This window comes from Electrona antarctica (genome assembly GCF_951216825.1).
Source record: "Electrona antarctica genome assembly, chromosome: 19".
Lineage (NCBI taxonomy): Eukaryota > Metazoa > Chordata > Actinopteri > Myctophiformes > Myctophidae > Electrona > Electrona antarctica.
In genome coordinates this window covers 9,102,602-9,112,547 of record NC_136800.1, presented here as the reverse complement: position 1 = coordinate 9,112,547, position 9,946 = coordinate 9,102,602, and the positions used below count along the sequence as shown (strand labels likewise).

Genomic DNA, 9,946 nt, shown 5'->3' with positions numbered 1-9,946 from the left:
TGATACAGAGTAACATAGAGCAGGGGTTCTCAACGTTTTTGGCCGGGGACCCCCGGAAATGCTTTGGCAATGTCTCGGGACCCCCGCCCTGCCCCCTCCCGACCCCCAATATAAATTGACTGCTACAATTTAGCTATTGAAAAATAGCAGATCTACAAGCTCATAGCGCGCCACCGAGTGGCGCGCTTTTTTTTTTTTTTTTTTTGAAAATAATTTGGGGACCCCCTAAAATAATTTGGCGACCCCCCGAGGGGTCGCGACCCACGGGTAGAGAACCCCTGACATAGAGTGATAGAGAGTGAAAGAGAGTAACACAGAGTCATATACTGAGCAGCATTGAGTGATACTGGTACAGAGTGACTCAGCAGTATGGAGTGATACAGAGTATCATGGAGTCATACAGGGCATAGAGAGTAACAGATTCACACGGAGCAGCACTGGTACAGAGTGACTTGCAGCAGCATAGAGTGACACAGCATGACAGAGCGACATTGTCACACTACGAAACATAAATTCAGCTTAGTTGAGCTCTGAGTCTGGCTACTGCCGTGTCGCTCTGTCATTAGACGCTGTGCACAGAGTAGACATGCAGGCACCATCCCCTCTGTCACCTCATTCTACACAGCCAGCCACCTTCAACTCCGTCACCTCATTCTACACAGCCAGGCACTGTCAACTCTGTCACCTCATACACAGACAGGCACCATCCCCTCTGTCACCTCATTCTACACAGCCAGGCACCATCCCCTCTGTCACCTCATTCTACACAGCCAGCCACCTTCAACTCCGTCACCTCATTCTACACAGACAGGCATCATCCCCTCTGTCACCTCATTCTACACAGCCAGGCACCGTCAACTCTGTCACCTCATACACAGACAGGCACCATCCCCTCTGTCACCTCATACACAGCCAGGCACCGTCAACTCTGTCACCTCATACACAGACAGGCACCATCCCCTCTGTCACCTCATACACAGACAGGCACCATCCCCTCTGTCACCTCATACACAGACAGGCACCATCCCCTCTGTCACCTCATACACAGACAGGCACCATCCCCTCTGTCACCTCATACACAGACAGGCACCATCCCCTCTGTCACCTCATACACAGACAGGCACCATCCCCTCTGTCACCTCATACACAGACAGGCACCATCCCCTCTGTCACCTCATTCTACACAGCCAGGCACCGTCAACTCTGTCACCTCATACACAGACAGGCACCATAAACTCTGTCACCTCATACACAGACAGGCACCATAAACTCTGTCACCTCATACACAGACAGGCATCATCCCCTCTGTCACCTCATACACAGACAGGCACCATAAACTCTGTCACCTCATACACAGACAGGCACCATCCCCTCTGTCACCTCATACACAGACAGGCACCATCCCCTCTGTCACCTCATACACAGACAGGCATCATCCCCTCTGTCACCTCATACACAGACAGGCACCATCCCCTCTGTCACCTCATACACAGACAGGCATCATCCCCTCTGTCACCTCATACACAGACAGGCACCATCCCCTCTGTCACCTCATACACAGACAGGCACCATCCCCTCTGTCACCTCATACACAGACAGGCACCATCCCCTCTGTCACCTCATACACAGACAGGCACCATCCCCTCTGTCACCTCATACACAGACAGGCACCATCCCCTCTTACAATTTTACAATTTACAATTTAGGCATTTAGCAGACGCTCTTAATCCAGAGCGACTTACATTAAGCAATAACAAAAGCATGGCATACATCACATATATAAAAAGTAGTTATCATGAATCATAAACTAAGAACGTAACAGTGGAGTATCTATGTTAACTATACATACTATACTATATAATATATTATACATGTGTACTATAAAGTGCTATGACTACATAAAGTGCAATTCTAGAGCTGTGTACGTAACAAGCTATAGGTCTGTTTAAAATACTATCTAAGTCTACATAATGTACTATCTAAGGGGCTAGGCTAGGGCAAGTGCTACGGGCCATGGTGGAGTCTGAAGAGGTGGGTTTTCAGACTACGGCGGAAGATTGGGAGTGATGCTGCAGTTCTGACTGTGATGGGAAGTGCATTCCATAGTTTTGGAGCCCTCTGTCACCTCATACACAGACAGGCACCATCCCCTCTGTCACCTCATACACAGACAGGCACCTTCAATGACCTCATTCTTTAGCTTATTGATTTTCCTCTTCTCTTTCTCTTTAATGAACGGCCAGTCAGACCAGGTTTACCTTTTCACATGCACACTTGCATAGGTGTGCACTGTGCACGCACGCACGCACGCACGCACGCACGCACGCACGCACGCACGCACGCACGCAAAACAAAAGTAACAAACAAATATACTCACACACAATATGCACATATTTTCACATCTTCACATTTGCGTATGCGCTCCTGCATTACACACAGTATGACTTGACCTTGAACGATAGATTCAATGCCGGTGCGCTTTAACCAAAACCGAGTCACGGTTACAGCAGTAATAAACGTAACGCACCGGCGGCCTAAAGCACCTGACTTCAGCAGAATAATAAAACACTGGGTGGGCTCTCCAACTCTCTCTCCACTGTATAGCGCTTTACAAACTAATAGAGTGGAAATGAGCGATCCAGACGGGCAGTACCTCACCAGAGATGGCAAGATAGAAACCCTTCAGTGTTATTACATTCCTCCCAATGTTCACATCTTGTTCCCCGGTAGCGCTGCAATCAGGCACACAGAGAAGTGTTCATCTACCCTTATAGCGGGTCCATTTCTGCACCCTCCGAGTGCCATTACCGCTGGGTATTTTTGCCGTGTGATGATAATCAGGAGGATGCTTATAGCTGACATCTGCTGATGTGGGCAGAATCTGCCTTTGGGCCTGATCGTAGCCGCGCTATTGATTTTCTCTCTGTGTGTGGTTGAGTAAACATTCGCAAACAAACACACATGCACGCGCGTGAATGCGTGTGTGCTCTCTCAACCCTAAAGGGGTATAGCCAATCTACAATCTCGTCAGCTGTGTAGATTGGCTATTTTCAGTGCACACCACTCAGAATCAGCTTAATTGACACATCACATGTTTACGGGTGTAAAACATTGGGTCGGAATTCGTTTTTGTGCAAGCTCTATTTTTTTCGTTTTTTTACACAAAGCAAGGGGAGCAAGGAAAAAACAGGAAGAAAAATAAATAAGATACTAAGATATCTACATAAGTATATCCATCTGGTACAGCATGTACAGGAGGTTAGACGTAAGCGCTAAATACTGATATACATGATATTTAGACATTAAGATGTCTAAATATCGCTCTGTGTCACCCGTGCGCAGCTAAGTATAAATGGGACGTTACACGCACATCCCCACGAACAAAGACTCCCACAGCAGAGCCTTTGTGGTCGTGCAGGTCTTTCTCAAAGACCCTTAAAAAGGTGACATAAGGAGCGGCTCAGGGGATCCCCTCCATTGATATGGAAATCTGCGGGTCTTTAGGAGGGAGACCACACGTGCGCTATATACGAACCATACGAGTCCACGGCTGAATTAGCGGGGGCCGGTGGGACGGACCCGAGCCCGCCACGGGGTGGTTCCCCCTCACTGACCACTTATAGCGCTGCTGCTGCTGCTGCTATAGCTAGCGCAGCGAGCCCCGGAGCTTTGCTTTCCATGCGGTAACCATGGTGACGGTGGGCTGCATGCGAGGCTGATGGCGAGGGTTGTTGGGCCGTTTTGGGCTTGTGATCCCCGCGTTCAAAGGAGACTGTGTGTGTGTGTGTGTGTGTGTGTGTGTGTGTGTGTGTGTGTGTGTGTGTGTGTGTGTGTGCTTGCATTTGACGTGCGTGCGTGCATGAGCAGTGGTGGAAAAAGTACTCACATTTTGTAGCTACTTAAATAAAAGTATCAATACCGCAATATAGAAATACTCTGTTACAAGTAAAAGTCAGGAAATCAAATTGTAATTGGGTAAAAGTACAAAAGTATTGGTAGAAAAATGTACTTAAAAAGTATCAAAAGTACAAAGCAAAAGTAAGCAAAAGTAGTGAGCTTGTAGATCTGCTATTTTCAAATGTCCAAATGTACAGTATATAGGCTTATAGGACTGGGTAATACTGTATGTTTTGTGAAATAAAAGTACTGAATATTTGAAATACCCAAGTAAAGTACAAATAACTCAAAATGATGTACAGTACTTAAGTAAATGTACTTAGTTACTTTCCACCACTGCTTGTGATCCACATTCAAAGGAGACTATGTGTGTGTATGTGTGTGTGTGTGTGTGTGTGTGTGTGTGTGTGTGTGTGTGTGTGTGTGTGTGTGTGTGTGTGTGTGTGTGTGTGTGTGTCTGTGCGTGTCTGTGCGTGTGCGCGCGCGCGTGCGAGAGAGAGAGAGAGAGAGAGAGAGAGAGAGAGAGAGAGAGAGAGTGAAATGGATACTCTGTAAGTGTGCTTTGTTCAAACCTTTTGGCTGCTCAGCTGTTTTGTTTATCTGGTGTAAAAAGGATATTTCGAATTAACAACGGTTAGCTATTTATTTATCTTTGTGTATGTGTGCTCTTTTCTTTTCTGTCCACATAACTAAATAGACAGGGAAAAAAGGGATCAGCTAATGGCTCATGTGGTCCCATCAATAAGTGATTCTCAAAGTGGGGTCTGGGGAAGGTCCTCAGCAAAGTGAGGAACCAGTTTAAACACTTGGGGCCCATTTCATTTCTCTCTTTAGAAAGAGATTGACAAATGTTGACAAATCTTCTCTCATAGCAGGTCCATGGCAAGAAAATTTGATTTTAAATGGAGGTCTGTGGCCAAATAAATAAAAATAAATTTCCTTGACATGGAGATGTTTGAGAAGCACTTTAATGAACTCATTCTCCTCTTTTCAGTGGAAGCGGAGCCGTGCGTGACCAACCCCTGTCTGCATGGAGGGAAGTGCCTCCCACAGGGAACAGGCTACAGCTGCTACTGTCCACAGGGATACACTGGAGAGAACTGTGAGATTGGTAAGTGTTAAAGTCCCACTCACCTCTCCCCACAAATCCCGTTTGTTGTTGTTGTCTTTTTGAAGCTTATCCGTGAAGAGTGAAAAGGTTCTTAACACTTTAGTTACAACATTTTAGTTATAGGGATATTTCACTGTTGTTGGGGATAATTTTAACATCTACTTTGGCTTTTGTGAGCACCCCAGACAGATGTGAAGCATCTCTCCGGCGCTTTAGTGAACAGAAAATACATTTATAGGTCGGAATATCAATTTTTATGCAATCAGGGGATAGAACTCATACAGGATATACAGTACAAGTGAAATTGGAAGTGATATTTTTTTAATTTCTTTTTACAGACAAAAACTGTTTTGGGGAGTTCTCTCTCTTGATTGGATAAAATTGGTATCCCGACCTGAAAATATTTTTTCTGTTTTACTAAAGAGCTGGAGAAACTTTTCTTAAAACAACTGCCCTCTCCAGACCATGAATGCAGCATTTACTATGGTGAAATAAATGCAAATTCCCCATTTCCATACCTTATCCGTACGCAGCATTCAGCATAATTGCCTTTTTCCAAACTCTCCTGAACTCGGAACGCATGAATTTTGCATTGAGAGCATTTTATCCTCTGTGTAGAAATCCATGTTGCTAAAAAGAAATCCAGTAGCTATAAAGTGCCGGTCATGCCCCGAAAATAATTGATCTACAAACCCTCAACGTGCCACAGCGCGACGCGTTGTGAGCTTGTAGATCCGCTATTTTGCCAATTTGGGCCAAAAAGTACCCTTTTAGAGAATTTCCGCCCATTGCCTCTGCAGCATTCTCTGCACATAGCACTGGCTGATGACCGACGCAGGGCTCTCAGCTCAGACATGGGGCGACATCACACACCCAATGGAAAACACAGCCTTTACTAAATCAGTGGTTTCCAAACTTTTTCATGTCAAGGACCCCACAACACTGACACTAATTAGCCATAAACCATAAGAGATGATTTTTACGGCTCTAGCAGTGATTCTCAACCTGTTTAATTTCTATCTCTGGGACCCCAATTTATATTGTAAAATCAATGTTAATTTAACTCTGAGAGTGTACAAATGTGTACAAAACATTTATACACTCTCTGAGTTACAGACCAGTAATGGTCCATTTGGTTCCAAACTTATCATTTAGCTGGAGACCCCCTGGAACTCCCTCAGGGACCCCTGGGGGTCCCTGAACGCCACTTTGGGAACCACTGTACTAAATGAAGCCTTAGTCAAAATGGCAATAAAGTATGCAGGGACATTGAGCGAAACAAAAATAGCTAAACAAAAAACCCTCCCCTGTAGCCCGACACCACTGCGGTTCCCCGTCACCCTGTGGTTTGTTGTTTTTGGCACAGCGGATGATCTCTGTGGATAATCATTGGATAGCGACATTCTGGAGGCTCCAAATGTATGCATAATTCATAAGATACGGAATATGAAATAGGGGAAAAGATAGAGCAAAGATTACTGTTAAGCTCCATTAGGCTTTTTTGGACATGCAGAGTTGATTTTTTTTCTGAGGATTTAAAAAGCCATGTGAAGTGAGCGGTGCCTCACTGGGTACAGGCTTTAGTTCCGACATACTATTGGTCCGACTGTCATTAGAACGACAACCTACCTCAAACCCTAACCTAACCATAACCGCAAGCATGGGAGCAGTGCATGTCCGCCTGCATGTCCGCCCGTTGTTTCCGCATGTCGGAGCTTTGGTGTGTCGGATCTGCGTGTGCATCCCCTCACATGATGGGAACTAACCACAATAACCATGCTGCTACTGACTAATAGACATGTGCACTCACTGCAGGCACTTGTTCCGACATACCAACAGTCTGACCGGCAATAGTCCGACTCACCATTAGTCCGGCGATCCAATATTCCGACCATAGAAATTCCTCCAATAGTCCGACAACGACAAGACATTAGCCCGACAAAAGTTATGACAGTGATCCGACACCCCAATAGTCAGACATGCCAATAGTCTGACACATGAGACGGAGACAGAGAGAGACGCACAGTATGCTCCCCCCCTCTCTCGCTCCCTAAGGTTTTGAAAGAGAGAGAGAGGGAGAGAGAGAGAGAGGAGAGAGAGAGAGAGAGAGAGAGAGAGAGAGAGAGAGAGAAAGAGAGAGAGAGATGCCCGTACACATACACACAAAGTCACATGTTGGAGCGGCTAGCACCGCTCAAAAACACCATGGGACATCATGTGGACTTTAACGCAGAGAGTGTACAAATGGAACCATATGGACCCGTAGGATCCATTTGGTTCGTGTGTCCTGTGCAGACGCACACTCGACTTCGTCAAGCCTACTATTGTCATCCACATCCACACAAGGCTTATTGGAGTGCTTATCGGGACAGTAGGTCAAAGGCTGAGGGCGGAGGCCAGGTTCTCAGAGGCTGAGGGCGGAGGCCAGGTTCTCAGAGGCTGAGGGCGGAGGCCAGGTTATCACAGGCTGAGGGCGGAGGCCAGGTTCTCAGAGGCTGAGGGCGGAGGCCAGGTTATCAGAGGCTGAGGGCGGAGGCCAGGTTCTCAGAGGCTGAGGGCGGAGGCCAGGTTATCAGAGGCTGAGGGCGGAGGCCAGGTTATCACAGGCTGAGGGCGGAGGCCAGGTTATCAGAGGCTGAGGGTGGAGGCCAGGTTATCAGAGGCTGAGGGCGGAGGCCAGGTTCTCACAGGCTGAGGGTGGAGGCCAGGTTCTCACAGGCTGAGGGCGGAGGCCAGGTTCTCACAGGCTGAGGGCGGAGGCCAGGTTCTCACAGGCTGAGGGCGGAGGCCAGGTTCTCACAGGCTGAGGGTGGAGGCCAGGTTATCAGAGGCTGAGGGCGGAGGCCAGGTTCTCACAGGCTGAGGGCGGAGGCCAGGTTCTCAGAGGCTGAGGGCGGAGGCCAGGTTATCACAGGCTGAGGGCGGAGGCCAGGTTATCAGGGCGTCGTTGTTGTAGCTCCTCCAAAGTCAATAAATTGCTCGTCTTCTGTCCAAGCCTGGCTGGCCCTTTTCCCACTGACATGATTTTGTCAACTGCAAAAGCAGCGGACAGCTCTGGCGTTACTGTACACAAGGTCTCGTATATAAACAGATTCAGCATCAAGATTCAAAGATTCAAACTTGTCAAATATTCATGTAAATGGTAAATGGTAAATGGTGCATTTATATAGCGCCTTTATCCAAGGCGCTTTACATAGAATGTGCATTACATTCACCCATTCACACACACATTCATACACTGATGGCAGCGGAAACCATGCAAGGCACCAACCAGCACATCAGGAGCAATTAGGGGTCTTGCTCAAGGACACTTCGACACTAACTCTGGGGGAGCCCCATGTGCGGTGAAATGTTGACGAAATGTTGACGCTGCCAGACTCTCTACTAGTACTAATGTCCATTTGCTTTTAGTCATAGTCTTTTGAATAAAATAAAATCTAGTTTCAGTCACGTTTTAGTCATCAGTAATGTTAGTTTTAGTTTTAGTTGACTAAATATCACATTTTTAAGAAATTAAGAAATTTAACAGGTTTTGTTTTTAAATGATTCTCAAACATGCGCTCTTCTTTTTAGTACACATTTGTTTCAATTTGAGGACAGTGGTATACTCATTCAGTGTAGTGTCAATCAATCTTTTAACTTACAAAACTAAGCAACTCTGGGACACTTCTCTAATCCGTAGGCTACAGGTCAGTGGGTGTTCCTTTAGCTTGCTTTTAAACACACGCGTAAAAACACCAGCATAGCTGCTAAAATAGCATAATCTTATATGCAATTCGGAATTACTTCTACTGACTTAAGTTCTATGTAGTTCTACTGGATCTCTTCTCCACTAATCTCTCCCTAACATACTCTTTTGTATTTGTTTATTTAGGCATAGTTGCACAAGCAAACTGAACACTGTCTTATTGTAATTAAGTATTCGATAGAAATAAAAACAATAGAATAATGGCAGATTTAGCTACTACGTCTGCCAACTTCACATGCAAACTGCTAGCCTAGACACTTAGCCGGCTCTGCTCTACCGAGACTCAGTCTGATCAGCGCAGCAGATTTTTATATTGTGATAATTTCATTTGGGAATGGCTATGTGTGCTGTCATGCTCGTTTGAGCACGGGTAGCATATTGCTACCAATCAGATTTTTTTACACACACCCGTTGTGTAATAAAGTGTAAAAACCTAATGAGTGTGCTAAAACAACACAATTATGTATAGTAGTGATGTACCATAGATAGGCTATACCAAGGATAATACTATTTAGAATTCCACCTTTACTGCTTTACTGGTACATTTTCTATATGTTGTATAGAAACACATGTCAGACCGTTTCGGTCTTGCGACCTTCCTCAGGCTTGAGGAAGCCTGAGGAAGGTCGCAAGACCAAAACGTTGCTTCAATAAATGCTCTGAACCCAGCAAGTGGCAGTGTGCGGGTGTCTCTCCTTTCCACGTTGTATAATGCCTCGTCATCATCGCACCTGCTCCAAATTACCTACCGGGTGTGCGGAAGTCATCTCTCTATATATATGTTGTAGCCAAAAATAAAAATATACAAAACATAATATACAGAGAAAACACAAGTTGTGCTCACTCAGAGGCCAGAGGCTCAGGGGTAGAGTGGCCGGTAGAACAGCCGTATGGGAACATGACGTTCCCAGGGCTCCTCCAGAGTGTCCAGGTGTCCTTGAGCAAGACTCTGAACCCCTAATTGCTTCCCGATGTGCAGGTTGATGCCTTGCATGCCATCGGTGTATGAATGTGTGTGTGTGTGTGTGAATGGGTGAATGTAATTCACAATATGTAAAGTGCTTTGGATAAAAGCGCTATATACATTTAATATTTAATTGAGATAGCATTTTATTTAGACGGATAGTTCAATGTAGTAAATTGTTCCGACTGATACTAGGTGCTTGTTTTACCTGTGATCCTAGTTTACT

General features: G+C 45.8%; 1 pseudogene across 1 annotated transcript in view; it reads left to right on the top strand.

The window, feature by feature from the left end:
- Window positions 1-9,946, top strand: part of LOC306943832 (neurocan core protein-like) — a 61,216-nt pseudogene that overhangs the window by 31,597 nt on the left and 19,673 nt on the right. Inside the window, exon 11 of the transcript XR_013792581.1 lies at window positions 4,892-5,008. The product of XR_013792581.1 is annotated as a neurocan core protein-like (transcript). The remainder of the gene's footprint in view (window positions 1-4,891; window positions 5,009-9,946) is intronic.